We start from the raw sequence: 18,916 nt of genomic DNA, 5'->3' as shown, positions 1-18,916 counted from the left end.
AGTAATGGGGGAGAGAAGGGAGTGGGACTACATTTGGAATTTAAAGCAAATAAACTTACTTTTTAAAAAGAATACAATGAATGGTGAATATCAATTACATGCAAAAGTATTATAAAATGTGTTTAGGGAAGACTTATTGATAAATCTGATTGTCAATATTTACTGTTTACAGTTGCCTCACTTTAGACAAGAAAAGTTCAGTCCAGTGGATGAATATGTAGGGAATGGTGAACTAACACCACCCAGGAAGTTCTCTGAGAGTAATATAACAGTGGTAGCCTGTAGAAGTTTATTTGTGTATACATATATATTGTTCCAGGGGTTCTATTGAAAACCATCACAAGCCAGACTGAATTTTGAGATGTGAAGGAGGAGGCTTTCTCTTCCATGTATGACCCTGCTGCTGGCCTAGTTGTGTAACCATGTAAGGGTGAGTTTTCTGTGCCTGACTTCAAATGGGGAGTGTCTTTAGACATAGATGCTACTAGCCAAATTTGATAGATGGCTTTTGACACTGATCCCTGCTAACTCTCTCCTCCTTTTAAATATAGGATGATTAGGATCTGTGCTCTTGTTCAGATGATAGGAATGTGCTATTTAATGCAAATCAAGCATTCTTGAAGTACCTAGTTTTGAACGATTATATACACCTCTCCATGGAGCATCCCAATCATTTCCCAAGGGGTATATAGCCTCTGTTTTCTGGAATTCAATTTGAACTTATTTCCTGAGGTGGTTCCTCTAGACAGAAGGAGAAGCAAGTTCTTTGAAATGCTTGTGATCAAATGTTTCAGACTTCATAGCATTTCATATTTCAGATGTTTCTGGATGTGAGATGGTCAATTAAACATTGTCTTGTGAGTGGGACTCTGTAAAATGAGTTATACTTAGTGTTAATTTCACAGTAAGGTTGCAGGCAAGCTTCAGGGTATGGAGTCTTCTGACGTGAGCAGAGTGGCCTATGGAGAAGTAATAAGAGCAGAAATATTACTTCCTTGTTTTAACAGCTGAGTAGTATTGTGATAAGACATGGGTGGATGGCAGAGGAGGGAAACTCACCTTTTGAGTGGACTAGGGGAAGAGAATAGAGGGAAGAGAAAGGATGTGATCAGTAGGAGTTGAGGGAGGGGCCTTCAGTCAGGATATATAATGAATAAACTGTGAAAAAAGTAAAAATAATTAATAAAAGAAAAAAGAATTAGAAAAACAAAACCAGAGAGCAAAAATTTGAGTTCAGTCTGGGTAACTGACCTTGCTCAAAAAAAAGATATAAAGAAAGAAAAGATTAAGCATCTTACCATGGTCTTCCTTCTTGATTACCTTCCCTAGGTCTACAGATTTTAGTATGAGCATCCTATATTATATGTCTAATATCCACTTATATGTAAGTATGTACCATGTGTGTCTTTTTGCTTCTGAGATACCTTACTCAGGATGATAATTTCTAGATCTCACCATTTGCCAGCAAATTTCATGATTTCTTTGTTTTTAATTACTGTGTAGTATACCATTGTGTAAATGTACCGCAATTTCTGTATCCATTCCTCAACTGAGGGACATCTGGCTTGTTTCCAGCTTCTGGCTATTACAAGTAAAGCTGCCATGAACATGGTTGAGCAAATATCCTAGTTGTATACTTGAGCATTTTTTGGATATATGCCTAGGCATGGTATAGCTGGATCTTGAGGTATCACTATTCCTAATTGTCTGAGAAATAACAGGAGCCTATCACAGAGGTCCTCTGAAAGACTCTACCCAGCAGGGTATCAAAACATGCTGAGATTCAGAGCTAAACATTTTTCAGAGTGCTGGGAATGTTATGAAAGAAGGGGGAGATAGAAATATCTGGATGGAACAGGAGCTCCACAAAGAGAACAACAGAATCAAAAGGTCTGGGCACAGGAGTCTTTTTGAGACTGATATGCTAAAAAAGGACCATGCATGGAGATAAATTAGAACCCCTACATAGAAATAGTCCAATGCGTCTCTGTATCCAAGAGGGTTCCCAATAATAGTACTAGGGACCATCTCTGACATGAACTCATGGGCTAGTTCTTGGATCAGCTCCACCTGAGTGGGGAACTATCCTTCCAGTCCACAGAGAAAGACAAAGAAGCCAGTCCTGATGAGACCTGATTGACTATAGTCAGATGGAAGGGGAGGAAGTCCTCCCCTATCACTGGACTGGGTGAGAGACATAGGAGAAGAAGAGGGAGGGAGGGTGAGATTGAGAGGGGATGGTGGAGGGGCTACAGCTGGGATACAGAGTGAATAAACTGTAATTATTAAAATAAAAAAGAAAAGAAAAATTAAAAAAATGTTTAATAAAAGAAAGGAGAATCAAAGATGGTGGTACCAAGAGGATAGTTTCTGCAGAGCAGTAGAGCAGTGACTACACAGCAAGCAACAGACCAAACTCTGAGCCCTAAAACAACAGCAATTGTGTTTCCAAGTTAAGAACAAACCCCACGGAGTGGGAAGTAATCGCTTCTTTTCACAGGCCACCCAGATAAACCATGGAAGAGTTCCTGGGTTCCTGCAGGCAATAGGTCACCAGCCCAGAGCCACATGACTGTGTGCTCTGGTCACCATCCCAGAATGTACTGTGGGCCCCACAACACCAGAGATTGGGATTTCCAGGCTAGAAAAAACCCCATGGAGTAGGAAGCAATCAGGACTGACCTCAGGTCACCCAGAAAATCCCTGAAAAAGGTCTGGGCTCTAGAAGGTGCTCAGGCCAGAGAGCTACTTGTCTGCCCAAATCACTGTCCCACACAGAACTGTGGGCACCAAAGCACCAGGGACCAGGTTTCCTGTTGGGAGGAAACCCCATGGTGAAAGAAACATCAAGTCCAACCTCAGGGCATCCAGTGGAATTCCACCACACTCCCCCAACAACTTCTCATGAAAAGTTTTTGGGTTCCTTCAGATGCCCAGTCAGCAGCATAGAGCCACTTACCTGCTCCTGTGTGTTCTACTCAACATCCTAGACTGAACTGTGGACCCGAAAACAGGACAGACTGGGTCACCCTGTTGGGAGGTAACCATAGGGTGGGGGAAACATCGGTTCCAAACTTAGGACAGCAGTTTAGGAAAAGTTTCTGGGTTCCCACAGGCTCCAGAATCTAGCGTCCTGCTGCATGCATGACTGCTGAACTCACCTGCTGCTGATTACCGCTTGGGTACTGAGGCACAGAGCTCCAACATCAGATCTACAGAAACCTGGGATCCACAGATCAACACTAGACAAAACAGTCCCAGCATGATTCTTAAATCCCTAGCAGGGTGGAAGTTCTACCCTAGCTTCGCTCTAACAACAGTGGAAACACTCTGTACGCCCTCAGGGACACAGAGCTAAAGTCAGTTTCACTGTTATCTGCAGTCTGTGGCCTGGACCACAAAATGCGGACCTGAAACCATTCAAGAAAAAGACTGGCAGGCATGAAGGTGCAGACTTGTAATTGGAGGACAAAAAGCTGAGGGAGGATGATGAGTTCCAGACCAACCTGGTCTTCATGTTTCCAACTGCTTGTCCCATCAAAACCCATAGAACTGGACTGAAGATATGGCTTAGTAGTTAAGACACATGCTGCTCTTGCAGAGGACTGGGTTAGGCTCTCAAAACCTGTATCAGGTGGATCACAATGACCTCTAGCTCTTTGGCATCTCTTACCCTCTTCTGGCCTTTGCCAGGCATGTATACCCACATTTACACAGATAAATAAAAGAAATCTACTTAAAAACTGAGAATGACAGACAGAGAGAGATGGACAAGTGGACACAGCATGAGCTCGCCCTACACTGGAGACTACTACTGTGCCTAAGACCCCGCACTGTGCCTGCCAACGTGCTGTGACCATCGACCTGCTGCAGCTCCTGCACCCATCGACCTGCTGCAGCTCCTGCTAACCCTACTGTCAAGTCCATCAAATCTTCTTCTACTTTCTCTGTTCATCACTGCACACTAGTTCTTTTTTTTCTCTTTCTTGAGGTGTGGTCTCATATTCCCTTAATCTTGGTCTGTAGCTGAGGGTGACCACAAGCCTGAATAGTCTTTTGAGCTTTTGATCTTAGCCATTCTGATGGGTGTAAGGTGAAATCTCAGGGTCATTTTGATTTGCATCTCTCTGATAACTAAGGGAATTGAGCATTTTTAAGTGTTTCTCTGAGATATTCCTCTACAGAAAATTCTATTTTTGGCTCTGTCCCCATTTTTTATTGGATTACTTTTGATTTAAAACATTGTTTTTGAACAATTTTTGAACCACGTTTCTTTGGAAGAAATAACAGTTTTTCACAACAATATGTGTGTGTAATAGATATATGACAAAGATTATAGATGATAGATGTGAGATAGATGGCTAGATAACTGAAATAATATGTGTGCAACAGTAGGAGGGATACTTGTTTAAAACATCGTGATAGGCTAGGGTCAAATGGAAGGGGAGTAGGACCTTGCCTATTAGTGGAAAAGGGGAGGGACTAAGGCACAGAAGAGGGAAGGAGGATGTGAGCAGATGGAGATGAGGGAGGGGGCAAAGCCACAGTATAATTTGAATAAATTGTAATAAATGATAATAATAATAAACAGTAATGTAAAAAAAGCATCATGAATTTTATATTCATCTCCAAAGGTTATGAATTCCTAATTCTTTTAAACTGTTAAAGGTCTATGTGAAAAAAAGCAGCATTCAAAATCATTAAGACTGTGAACCTTAGAGTATAAGACATGCAAAAATCACAGCAGATTTTAAAGATGAATGCACTGTATTGAGATATAGTCAGAAGTTGCATGCACAGAGAATTCAGAAAGTTTCGAAAAGTGGAGAGGACTACACATGCTTATTAATATATAGCAAATTTTATATATTAATCCTAGAGACACAAAAAATTTTGACTGAAGAGATACTTTATCAATTTCATAATAAAATATGCAGTATACATTGAACATATATTAATCATGGACAAATTATTCAAAATTAGAATGCCTGTCTTTGAAATGATTGTATTTTGGTAAAATTAAAAATTTTTAGCTCTTGCAAAGTGTTTAATTTCATTAATACATGTCATTATACAGTTCTAATTAAGATAACAAAATTCCACCAGACTGTAAAGTTCCTCATTAATATCACTGAATAATAGTGATATTAAAATTATGACATTTGGTTATGAGTCTCAGCATCTGCTTTGATACACTGCTAGGTAGAGTCTTTCCAAGGCCCTCTCTGGTAAGCTCCTGTCCTGTTTCTCGTTTTCCTCTACTTCCAATGTCCATCACATTTGTCTTGCTAAGTGAGGACTGACCATCTTACTCCAGAACCTCCTCTTGTTTAGCTTCTTTAGGTATACATATTTTAGTATGTTTATCCTATATTATAAGTCTAATACCCACTTATAAGTGAGTATATACTGTGTGTGTCTTTCTGCTGCTGGGATACCTCACTCAGGATGATCTTTTCTATATTCCACAATTTGCCTGCAAATTTCACGATTGCCTTGTTTTTAATTGCTGAGTAGTAATCCATTGTGTAAATGTACCACAGTTTATGTATCCATTCATCTTTTGAGGGACATCGGGGCCATAAACAAACATTGGGCAGAGTGTAGGGAATCATATAAAAGAAGGGGAAGTTAGTAAGACCTGGAGAGGATGGGAGCGCCACAAGGACCAAATATATCTGGGCACAGGGGCCTTTCCTGAAACTTGATTCTCCAACCAAGGACTATGCATGGATATAACCTAGTACCCTTGCTCAGACATAGACCATGGCAGCTCAGCATCCAAGTGGGTACCCTAGTAAGGGGAACAGGGACTGTCTCTGACATGAACTCAGTGGCAGACTCTTTGATCTTCTACCCACCCCTGATGGAGGAGCAGCCTTGCTAGACCACAGAGGAAGACTTTCAGCCAGTCCTAGTGAGACCTGATAAGCTAGGGTCAGAGGGAAGGGGACAAAGACCTCCCCAATCAGTGGACTTAGAGAGGGGCAGGGAGGAGATGAGGGAAGGAGGGTGGGATTGGGAGGGAATGAGGGAGAGGACTACAGCTGGTATACAAAGTAAACAACATGTAATTAATATAAAAAATAAAAATTATTAAAAAATGACATTTGAATATTGGAAACAAAACACAACAGAAGGAAATCTATATAGTGGCATGTCATAACTAAACCCATTACTATTGAAAAGGACATGAATAGGTGTGATGAAAGTAATCAGGCCTTCCTAATAGTTGAAAGTAGTTAGGTCCCAGAGAGTGCAAATATCCAAAAATTCCAGTCCTAGACCTGCTCAACGTGCATTATCAAAGAAATTCTGGTGATTAGAACCAAATAAGCAACAAAAAACCAAACATATAAAAAATAGCATTCATCAAAAATTTGTGAAATACTTCTTGTCCATCAAAGTAGCCATTCTCATTGCTCCAACAAAAGGGACCTGAGGATCTCTATTGACCTGTGGCTCCTATCAGGATACCAACACCCATGGTGGCCTCGAGGCTACCTAAAGGGGAAGTACATGTACTTGTCACACATCTCAAAATGCACGTCTAGTTTCCTGTCCCTTCCCAAACATCCTTATCTCTCTTTGCACTATCCAAATCTCCTAAATATTCTAGAAATACCCTGTCTTTTTTCCACTAATTAATTTATTATTTTTTTATCTTCATAATAGGCCCCTCCCTTCTCGCCTCACAGTCCCAAAATCATTTTCCCCTCTCCCATTCCTTCTTTCTCATCAGAGACACACCCTAAATGTACCAACCTACTCTGACACATCACATCAGGCAGGAGTAAGAGCATCCTGTCTCACTAAGGACAGGCAAGACAGCACCACTAGGGGAAACAAAACTAATGGCAAGCAAGAGTCAAAGAAAGCTCTCAGTCCAATCGTTAGAGGACCCACATGTTGAGTAACCTGCACATCTGCTACATATACATGTAGAGGGATCTAGGTTCAGCTTGTGCATTTATGAAAGCACAGTTTGTCTCTGTGTAAGCTATCTCTACTTTTCTCCTAATAGTCTCCATTCTCTTCTAGGCAGTCTTGGTCATATCAAGTCTGCTTCTTTTACTCTCTGCTCTTAACTCTTTCAGGTGCCTCTGAACATTTTCCCTCTCTGAGCCATAATAAAAAACATTCCCTCTAATAACGAAGTGGCTACTATTTTGCTTGTCTCTTTGCTGTCCCTGCTCATACAGTTTGAATATTTAAAGTACATATTTTATTAAGTGAATATTACTATGCCTAAATCATGTTACACCATTCAAGGAACATGTACTGAGAAGCCACAGTTTTTACTTGTGGAGGATTAAAGATACCTGTGAATAGAAGAGTCAAAGAGAGGCATTGGCAATGGTTGTCATCAAACACACCAGGCAGTAATGTAAAGGTATTTTATAAACTATTGTCAACTCAGTTTTATGATGAACTTGAAATTAAATGAGTATGACTGGAAAGTCATTCCTATCTAGCTGAATCCATGTTAAAATACTGACAAATAAATGTTTAAAACCATAATGTTGTTGTACTTGGGGCTGAAATCTGACCAGTTTCCAACAAATCTTTGTTGGCATAGTGGGGAAAATAACTAGATGAAACAGAAAATAATCTCTCATAACTTAGGCTGATAGTTTTGAAGAAACACAGATATCATTTTCTTGTATAGCTCAGAGCACACCTCTCTGACATGATAACTTTGTTTGGGGTAATGGTATTGACTATTTCTCACAGGAGTGGTTGTCATAAAGCAACTGTTAAGAATTAGGTCATATGTTGTAGAGAAATCAAGACCAAAACCTTCCAGAAACCACTAGTCTATCAAGAAAATAATAATAGTAATTTTAAAATACCTTCAAAGTGGAGCCTGGAATAGAGAAACTCTCATTGAGCATAAAATTATACTTTTCTTTGCTGGTTCTAACCAAAAATGGCTACAACAGTCTGTATACAAACCACTGAAGTGTAAACATTGTGTAGTAGTCGGGGAGAAACCACTGTGATGTCAACATCCCAAGGCTCAGGCCATAACTGACAAAGTGACACATGCATTTCAGTTCCTTCAAATTTTTTACTTTAAATCACTCTTTTTGATCAATTTTTGAAACACATGTTTTTGGAAGAAATAACATTTTCACAACCTTGTGTGTGTGTCCCTGTGTGTATAATAAATATATGATATAGATGATAAACAGATGATAGATGTTAGAGAGAAGGCTAGATAACTGTAATAATATGTGTGCAACAATAGGAGGAATACTTGTATAAAACATCGTGATAGGCTAGGGTCAAATAGAAAGGGAGTAGGACCTTTCCTATCAGTAGGCTAGGGGAGGGGGTTAGGAGCAGAAGAGAAAAGGAGGGTGTGATTGGATGGATATGAGGGAGGGGGACACAGACACAGTACAATTTGAATAAATTGTAATACATGATAATTAACAGTAATGTAAAAAAAGCATCATGAAATTTGTATTCATCTCCAAAGATTATGAATACCTAATAGCTTCAATAGCTTCAAACCTCATTACCACAAGTAAACAGTGAACAGGTCATACAACTTGCTAAGAGAGAAAGAAAGGAGACTAGGCCACCAGTCTGCAATCAAAGGCATTAACCTGTTTTCCAGTAACGCCGCATTTTCCCAAGGTGTTACCTCATTAGTACTTGTAGCTGAAAAAGAATGACAAGGCTTTGAAAGTTTTTAGCAGCAATTCCCTAGACTTCAACACTAAAACACAGTGTTTACAGCTTCCTGAAAGCTAATTCTGGTGGACATGATACCTATTTCTCCTAATTTTACTTACAGAATACAAAGAAAAATTATTCTATTTTTTTGGAAATATTGAATATTAAGTTAAGTTCTGTGTTTCCCTTTCCTAAGGTAGAATGTGCACCTTATGAAACTAAAACCTGCTTTACTTATGGAATTTATTCACTCTTTTTCTATGGTTTAACAGTTGTTCTGGTTTGTTTCTCTGTTGCTATGATAAACACTGATCAAAGCAACTTTGGAAAGGGTTTATCTGGCTTATAATCCATTGAGGAAAAACAGGGCAAAAACTCAAAGTAGTGACTGAGGCAGAAAGCATGAAGGAACAACACTCATTGGCTTGCTCAGTTACCTTTATTATACAACCCAGGCCCACCTGAAGGAATGGTAACATACACAAGCAGGAAGATACTTCCACAATGGACTGGGCCCTCCTACATCAATTAGCGATTGCCTCCATGGCAATCTGATGGAAAGCAATTTTTATTTAAGGTTCCTTTCTCTCAGGTGAGTCAACCTGACAGTTCAAGTTAGCCATTATAACAGTCTTTGGCTATAGAAAAAAACAGGGCTGGGCATATAGCTCAGTCTGGTAGGGAGGTAAGAAGTGGGGAGGAAAGAGAAGGAGCAAGAAAAGGAGGGGAAAGAGAGAAAATGTGTGTTTTCTAGGCACAGTCACTAGTACAGGGAAAAAAGAAGGGAAGAAGGGAGGAAAAGAAGAAAGAAAAGGAAATAATAAGGCAAAACAGGGCCTTCTAATATTCTTCAACACCCAGGACTGAGAAATGAACCTGGGGCCTCACTAGGCAGGTGATTCACTATACTGAGCTATGGCCACAGACATTTTTCTAATTTTATTTTTGTTTGAGATTAAGTTTCCCAGTCAGGCCTTGAACTCATTCTGTAACTCACAAAAGCCTTGAACTTGGCATCTTCCAGCATCTGTCCCCCAAATAGCTGGGATTATAGACATGTACCACCAGGCTGAACAAAGAAATTGTTTTTATGAAAAAAAAAAAAACGAAAAAGATTTAAACAAAGAAAGCCATGCGAAGAGAAGAAAAAAATAGAATTATGGTGCCATAAATGGTAGAACAATGGGGACCACCAGAAACTAGAAGAGATGAATATTCTTCCCTGAAAGCCTTCAAAGGAGGTTACCTCCTGACAAGTAAATTTCAGAGCAACCCCCCAAAATTATGCAAGAATAACCACCTGTTGTTTTAAGCCTCCACATTTATGATACTTTGTTATAGCAGCCCCTATGCTGGAAAACTAACTTGTAACTAGTATGTAATATATCATTAAGAAACAGAGTTAAGCCTGATGGTGATGGCCAACACTTTAGTTCCAGAATTTGGGAGGCAGAAACCAGCAGATCTGAGTTATGTGACAACCAAGACTACACAGAGAAACTCTATTTCAAAAATTTAAAATATAAAAAGTGAAAATGAAATAAACTCAGAGAGGAAGATAAAATGATTTTATAAAATAAAGATTTGAACTCAGGGAGGCAGAGACAGGTGGATCTTTGAGATTTACAGGCCAGCCTGGTCTACAAAATGAGTCCAGGATAGCCAAGCTACAAAGATCAACCCTGTCTCAAAAAAATATATATCCTTTGTATTTTCCTCTTAAAATGTAATGTTTGCAAGTACCGGTGGCAACTATCTAGTGAGTTACAGGCCAGACTAGGCTGCAGAGATCCTGTCTCAGAAGGAAAGAAGGAAGGAAGGAAGGAAGGAAAGTAAAAAGCCAGACCAAACTAGTACATGGAACTTGTCTTTTTTTAAATTTAAATAAAACACATTCAAAGTATTCCAAACATATGTTCATACCTATCACAATGAGATTTCTCACATGGGTGGTGTTTAATCAGCTAACCTCAATTCTTATCATTTCTTCTACCAATATTCTGTAATTTGGTTAGTAAAACAACAATCAAATAAAAAAACTCAGAGTTAAAAATTATCCTTTATGCCAAGCAGTGATGGCACACACCTTTAATCCCTGCAGTGCTCAGGAGGCAGAGACAGGCAGATCTCTGAGTTTGAGAACATTCTTGATTTACAGAGGAAGTTCCAGGATAGTCAGGGCTACATGGAGAAACACTATCTTGAGAAAACAAACAAACAAACAACAGCAAACAAAAACTGAAAAAAAGAAAAAAAAACTGTATAAATTCTCAAAAGAGTACATCATTCATTAGCGTAAACTTGCAGTTCATGATTTGCTGTTCAATGATGGAGTTAATTACTCACAAGAAAAAAATGGGAGGCCACAGGAAGGAGGGAGACTTTACAGTCTTCTCTTATCTGTACATTGCATATAAGTGATCATCTGTACATTCAACCACAAAGTTCTTCAATAACTGCTTCTCTCAGTGATGCCCTCAATTGGTTAAATATGACACTGAAAAGCATTCCTTCACTATCAATGTTCCTGGACCCTGATAACCCATCCAGTCACCTTATACCTTTTTTGCCAGCATGAAACTGAAAACTCGGATTTATAGTGCTTTAAACATATAATGTTATTATTTATCATGTTAAAAACAAAGAAAAACAAAATACAAACCAGCTATCTAGATCTACTATAGCAACCCTACTGTCAGTCATTAGTTATCCAGGATCCTTCTAGCTCTTTGCTCTGTTACTCCTACCCAAGATGGCTGCTACATCTCCAGTCCTTTGCTTGCTTGCTTGCTTACTTGCTTGGATTGGGTTTCTCTGGGTAGGTTTCCTGGCTGTCCTGGAACTAGATCTATAGAACAGGCTGGTCTTTAATGCAGAGATCCAAATGCCTCTGCCTTGCTTCCCAAATTCTGGGATTAAAGGTGAGCCACCACCTCCCAGCTGATCTCCAGTCTCAGCTAATGAAAGGCTGGGAATACACACCATTACCTCATTAGAACACATTTGAAACATTATATTTATCAGTCCACTTATATTCAGCTAATGTAGACATAGTCACATGATTATGTCTGTTAAAAATTTTAAGAGAGCTGGAGATGACTCAGTGATTAAGAGTACTGCCTGTTCACCAAGTGATGCAAGCCTTTAATCCCGGTGCTTTTGAGGCAGAGGCAGGTGGATCTCTGTGAGACTGAGGCAGAATTCCAGAACAGCCAGGACTACACTCACAGAGATACCATTTTTTATGGCCCTTTCCCCCCCCCCACAAAAAAGAAGGAAAAAAAAAGAAAAAAGAAGAGAAATCTAAAAACTTTGTTTTAATTTGAAAACAGTCTCCTCTGTACAGCCATGTAACTAGACAAAAATTATGGCTCATATCACCTACAAGAAAAATAATATCTATTAGGGAGAGCTGAATATCTCTTCCAAGTTGACCAAATGCATTTGCTGCTCCTTTTCTTCAATCCCCTAAGCAATAGTGTACCCCAAAGCCTGGGCCTTCGTCATTTATTCATATCTTTGCTATGCTTGTAGACAGGAGACCAGCATAACTGTCACCTGAGAGGCTTCATCCAGGAAATAATGGAAACAGTTGCACAGACCCACAGTCAAACAAACATTAGGCAGAACTCTGGGAATCTTGTGGAAGAGTTAGAGGAAGGATTGAGGGAGCTGGAGAGGTAGGACACCACAAGAAGACCTACATAGCCAGCTTACCTGGGACCATGGGGCCTCATAGAAACTGAACCACCAACAAAAGAACATGCCTGGACTAGCCCTAGGCCTCTTACACATATGAAACTGATGGGCTGCTTGTCCTCAAGTCAGTCCCCTAGCAACTAGAGCAGGAGCTGTCTCCGACTTGGACTCTGTTGCCTCCCTTTGGATCCCATTCCCCTAGCATGGCTACCTTGTCTTGCCTCAGTGAAAGAGGAGGTACTAATCCTGATATAACTTGATGTGCCTGGGTGGGCTGGTTGGGGGAGGTACAGGGAAAGTATTTGGGAGGTTGTGACTGGCAAGGGATGAGGGAGTGGAGTTGTGAGTGGGCTGTAAAATGGACAAATAAATAAATTAATGAAGAAAAATATAACTGACCTATAGTCATCAAAGTGACAAGATCATTAAAAAGATGAGGGAACTGTTCCATATTTAAAGAGACTAAAGAGATAAAAGACAATGCAACACTTAAATGTACCAGCTTCTTTTGACATTTATGTGAGTAATAACATAGTCAATAAATCCCACATTAAATGGAATACTATGCCACCGTGAATTTCTTATTTTAATAACTGCACTGTCATTATGTAGGACAACATTCTGTTTGCATAAAATTGACACTAAACAACTCAGAGTGACAGGGCATTAAGGTCACCAGCTTCTCTCAAAATGTCCAAAGTAAAACAGCAATTAAGTGTGTACCATACTTGGAACTTTTTTCAAGTTCGTTATTGTTTCAAAATTGTTGTGGGGAAGTTGTGTGTGGTCTTTAACTCCAGCATATGGGAGGCAGAGGAAGGGAGATCTCTGTAGGTTCAAGGCCAGCCTGATCTACATAGGGAATCCCAGGACAGCCAGGACTCTATAGAGGGAATTTGTCTAAAAAAAAAAAAAAAAGAAAATGAAAACAAAACAAAATTAAATAATATTGTTGTAGGGGGAAGAACAATGTAACTAAAAACAGAACAAGATTAAAAACAAAACTGATATTCCATACTAGCATTCTGGGTAAAACTATGTCTGTAAGAGACTGACAAGTGAAATGACATGACATTTTGGAGCAGCAGGAAGATTCTCTAAGTACAGCACAATGTCTTCTTTTTTTTAGCTTGTGTGTGTGTGTGTGTTCATGATGCCGGTGAAGCATGCATACTAGGGAACACATAGGAAGGTTAGAAGACAACTCTGTGCAATCACTTCTTGCCTTCCACCTTTTCATAAATTCAGGGATCGAACTCAGTTCTCCAGGCTTGCCCAGCAAGAGCCTTTATCTGCTGAGCCATCTCACCAACCTACAAGCGATTCTCTTGAGTGACCTCAATTAGGCAGTAGTGAGAAAAAATGTGAACGATTCCTTCTCTTAAACAAATTCGTAGGGATAAATAAACAATAAAAAGAGATGAGTAGAACATCAGTACTCTAGTGCTACCAACGACCAACAATCAGCAAAACAACCTAAACCTCCTGAGACAAGGGGCTACAGGGCTGGTAGCTAAAATTCCTTGCAAGTGTAAAACTGGAATTACCATGAAATAAAAGAGCTTTCCCAGCTCTACAGTAACCTTGTTATTACATCCTGATTATCTAGACATAGCAACCCAAAGAAATACAAATAGGAAAATAAGTCCGCATGAACCCTGTATACTCCTGGTTGTGCAAGTCCATCAAAGTATAAACAGCAATGTATATACCAAACTGTGTCTTAAGAAGAATTCTCTGATGGAATAAAGAGAACAATCAAATCACTTGAAAGCTAAATGAGAGAGAGCACCTGCAGTGGTTGGCTGGCTGTCTTAAGAAGAGTCATTTCATTTTGGAATGCCGGCACATATGTCCTGAAACAATAGTCCTAGAAATGTTTCAAGGTGCAAGGATCCTGTGGCCTTTCCAAGCAGCAAGTGTTCATTCCACTGGGATGTCCAAGCCCCCCTCCCCCGCTGCCCCAGGCCAGGCAGGAGGCAACACCAGACTCTCTGCACTTCCTTTCCTGGAGGCCTGGCCCCAGCATCACTCTTCCTCAGGATGCAGGGCACAAGTGTATCCCTAGGAACTACACACAGTGTGCTCCCGCCCTCCCAACCCCTGCGGCCAGAGTGCACAGTCCCGGGTACCAGCAGTCAGCACAGAAGCTCTTGTCTGAATGCAGGCAGGCTCTCTCGACCCGCCCAGCCCCCGGCTGCAAGCCGCGGTCTCTCCCCGCGACCGCCATCCTGCGGGTCCCTCACACACGCCCACAGCCAGCCACGCTCGGCTGCACCGCGATGGCTGACACCGGTGAACCCGCTGCTTCTCCACCGCGGGACCCACCCCTCTCACTTCCCCACCTCCCAGCAGCTATGCCTGCCCCAGCAAAGCCCACTGGACAGCTGCCAGGGTCGGAAGGGAAGCCCAGGGCAGAGGAGGGGGGCGGAGCACGGGGGAAGGACAGAGGCAGAGCCCGGTGAGGGCGGAGGAAAGGAGGGAGGTGGGGCCCGAGGGGCGGAGGCGGAGCTCAGGGGAGGAGGCGGAGCCCGGGGATGGAGGTGGAGCGCGTGGAGGCGGAGCCTGGGTGGGCGGAGGCGGAGCCCAGGCTGCGTCCGCCCCACACCCTTACCTGGTTTCTTCTGGTCTCAGCCACGACCGCCGCCACCGTGCCCGGCAAGCGGATTGCCATCGCCGCCTTCACCGCCGCCGCCCACCAGGCCCAGGCGAGCTCAGCGATAACCCTTCAGCGTCTGTATTTATAGCGACGGCGCTTCCGTCACGCTTGACAATGGAGGAGCGCTCTGCGGCTGCGCCTGCCCCTACCCCGCCCCACCCTCAGAGGGCTCGGCCTTAGGGTTCCTCCGAGGCTGCTCGGACACGCTGCTAGGGAAGTGGGCTGCCGGGCGCATTCTTGCCACCAAGGCTGAGCTCTTAGAGGCCGGGCCTCTGCTTCAACGCCCCCCTCCCCTATTCTTTATTCTCCTGGAGCGGGGGTCTTTCATTCCGCCTTCTCTCTCCCTTTTGCTGTAGGAGGATAAGGGCGTGGAGGGGCGCGGGGTCACTTGCAATGTTTGCTCTTTTCTGCTGCCTGCTTGCCACTGGCCGCGCAGCAGAGATTCTCCCGCCCTCGGCTGGAAGCTTGGAATTTGCACCGCCAAGGCTTTCTGGCTGCACGTTTCCTGTTTATGTTGTGCAGATTGGGATTTTAGAAACATGCCACCGAGCGGGCGGGGGAGGAAAAGACTTGCGCAATCTTCAGAGGCGCCTACGGTTTCTGGGATTCCTTGGCTGGGAATGTTCACCTTGGGCTTTCCTCTGAGTGCCCAAGAGAGTTGGGTTCCTCCTAGGAACAGGGCATCAGGGCATCCCTAGGATCCTCCTGAAATGTTCCTGTCGCTCCCCAGGGAGCCCTGCCCACCTGAATTTCACTGATATTTTTGTTTCAAAGCTCTGGTAGCTGAAACAGGTATTAACTTCCAAATTGCTCTATTGCAAAAGTGCAATCAGATAAATTCATGGGGTTCTTTGTCCAGTCTAGAGATTATCCTAGTTGATTGAGTTTATTTTTTTATTTCTTTATTTTTATTTTTTAATTTCCATTAGTTACAATTTATTCACTTTGTATCCCCCCTGTAGCTCCCTCCTTCCTCCTCTCCCAATCTCACCCACTCTCCCCCTTCTCCATCCATGGCCCTCTAACAGTCCACTGATAGGGGTGGTTTTCCTCCAATTCATTCTGATCCTAGTCTATCAGGTCTCATAAGGACTGGCTGCATTGTCCTCCTCCGTGGCCTGGTAAGGCTGCTCCCCCCTCAAGGGGAGGTGATCAAAGAGCAGGCCGATCAGTTCATGTCAGAGACTGTCCCTGTTCCCAAAATATCCACTACTGATGTTTTCAGATTTGGCTGGCACAACACTTGGATGAGTTTACTTTGTCACTTATTAATGATTATGAAGTTTTAGTAGTAGAATATGTATGCAAATTAAGACTGAAGTTTTCAGAAACTTTGGTTTAGAAATTATCTCAGTGAAGACATCATTTGCTGAGGGGTTTTATCCTTAATATATTGTATATGGTAGATGCCAATGTGCTTAGCACAACACCTAAACCCTCTGCCAATGACTAGCAGAAAGCTAGTGACTAGAGCTGTGAACTCATAGACTCCAAAGGGTCATCAGTTCAGCAGTGCCTTCAAATTTTTCTCAAGCAATTGGCACAGTGAATTCAGGTGGCACTAACCGCTCTGGTGACTGCAGGGATTTGAAACTCCTCCAGAACTCCTTCTCATCCAGGAAGGGTTGGGATGAATTCCTCCGCAAAGGTTCCTGGGTGTGTCTGAGCTTGGAGAGCATCTCTGGAGAGGAGGAGGGGGTCTTCCTTTCCTTACCCTTAGTGTCTCTCATCATCTAACTGTGCAGGCCTGACCTGGGCGCATTTGCCATTTATAAAACCATGAGGGTGTGCATTTGTGGCCTGTGGTCTCCTTAAATACCATAATCACTATGACACTATTCTATCCTATTCTAATCTGGTAACTATAATCCTACAGAAACTTGCCCCCCCCAGAGGTCCCGACCCAAAGATGAAGTTGTTGTCATATGCAGCCGATATGGGGGGAAGGAATGGGGTGGAGTGGGTAAGGTGTGTCTGTGCATGCTCAATGCAAGATTTCTTTGCCTGATAAGAAACAGAGAATTAAAAAAAAAAAAAAATCTCACCGCTGGCTGGGGAAAGCAGTGGAAGTTGATTGCTTTGTTTTTAATGGCTGAGTATTATCTTTTGTGTAAATGTGCCACGGTATCTTTATCCATTCTTCAGTTGTGGGACATCTAGGTGGTTTCCAGATTCTGGCTACTACAAATAAAACTGCTATGAATCTCGTAGTTGATTAGGTGTCCTTTTGTAGAGCCTCTTTTGGGTATATATCCAGTAGTGGTATAGCTAGGTCTTCACAATTTTCTGAGAAAGCGCCAGATCGTTTTCCAAAGTGCTTGTAAAAGTTTACACTCACACCAGTAAGGAAAGTGTGTTACCCTTTGTCCTCATCCTCACCAGGATGTGCTACAATTTGAGATTTCTGATCTTAATCCTTCAGACTGGTATGAGATGGAATCTCAGAGCCATTTTGATTTGCATTTCTCTGATGATGAGGGAAGGTGAGCATTTCTTTAAGTGCTTCTAAGCCATTCAAAATTTCGCTGTTGAAAATTGTTTAGTTCTGTGAAAATTAATTAATTGGGTCATTTTTTATTGGAGTTTGATTTCTTGAGTCCATTGTATAGTTTGGATATTACCACTTTGTTGAAAATAGGATTGATGTGAAAATTTCCTAATGTGTACACTGACATTTAGTTCCATTGGTAGTATCTACTTCTTATAGATCTGTTGGTGTTCTGTTCAGGAAGTTGCTCCTGTACCAATGAGTTCAAGGCTATTTCCAGCTTTCTCTTCTAACAAATTTAGTGTGTCTGCAGTTATACTGAGGTCTCTGACCCACTTGGATTTGAGAGTTTTTTTCAGGAAGAAAAATATATATCTATTTGCATTTGTCTACATGCAGAGATACAGTTAGACCAACATGGTTTGTTGAAGACTCTGTCTTTTTTCCATTGTACGATTCTGGCTTCCTTGTCAAAAATCAATTGACCAAAGGTATGGGGGTTTATTTCTGGGTCTTTGAATCAATTCCATTAATCAAACAACCAGTCTATCTCTATGCCAGTACCATGCAGTTTTTATTACTATTGCTGGGTGTTGTATCTTGAAGTCATGGATGGAGATAACTCCAGAAGTTCTTTTATTGTCTAGGGTTGTTTAAACTGTTCTGTTTTTCTTTTTATTCTTCCATATGAAGTTTAGAATTGTTCTTTCAAGGTCTGAAAAGAATTGTGTTGGTATTTTGATTTGATTGCATTGAATCTGTAGATTGCCTTTGGTTAGATGGCCATTTTCACTATGTTAATTCTACAGATACAGAAGATTAGATCTTTCCATTTTCTGACATCTTCTTCATTTTCTTTCTTCAGACCCCTGAAGTTCTTTTCATGCAGGTCATTCACTTATTTGGGTAGAGTCACACTAAGATACATTCTAGCATTTGTAGATATTATGAATGGTGTAGTTTCTTTCTCCGCACATATGACCTTTATGTACAGGAAGGCTACGGATTTTTTAAAAAATTAATCTTGTATCCAGCTACTTTGCTGAAGCTGTTTCTCAGCTGAAGGAATTCTCTGGTGGAACGTTTGGGGTTGCTTACATACCCTACCACCTCATCTGCCTGTAGCAATATTTTGACTTCTTCCTTGCTGATCATCCTTGATCTCCCTTAGTTGTCTTATTACTCTAGCTAGAACTTAAAGTACTATATTGAAGAGGAACAAAGAGAGTGGGCATTCTTCTCCTGTCCCTGATTTTAGTGGAATTGCTTTGAATTTTTCTACATTTATTTTCTACAATATTTCTACATTTATTTATTTTGATGCTTGCAATCAGCTTGGTGTATATAGTTTTTATTATGTTTAAATATAGACCTTGGATTTTTAA

Source organism: Meriones unguiculatus (assembly GCF_030254825.1).
Source record: "Meriones unguiculatus strain TT.TT164.6M chromosome 13 unlocalized genomic scaffold, Bangor_MerUng_6.1 Chr13_unordered_Scaffold_41, whole genome shotgun sequence".
NCBI lineage: Eukaryota > Metazoa > Chordata > Mammalia > Rodentia > Muridae > Meriones > Meriones unguiculatus.
This window is presented reverse-complemented; position numbering follows the sequence as displayed.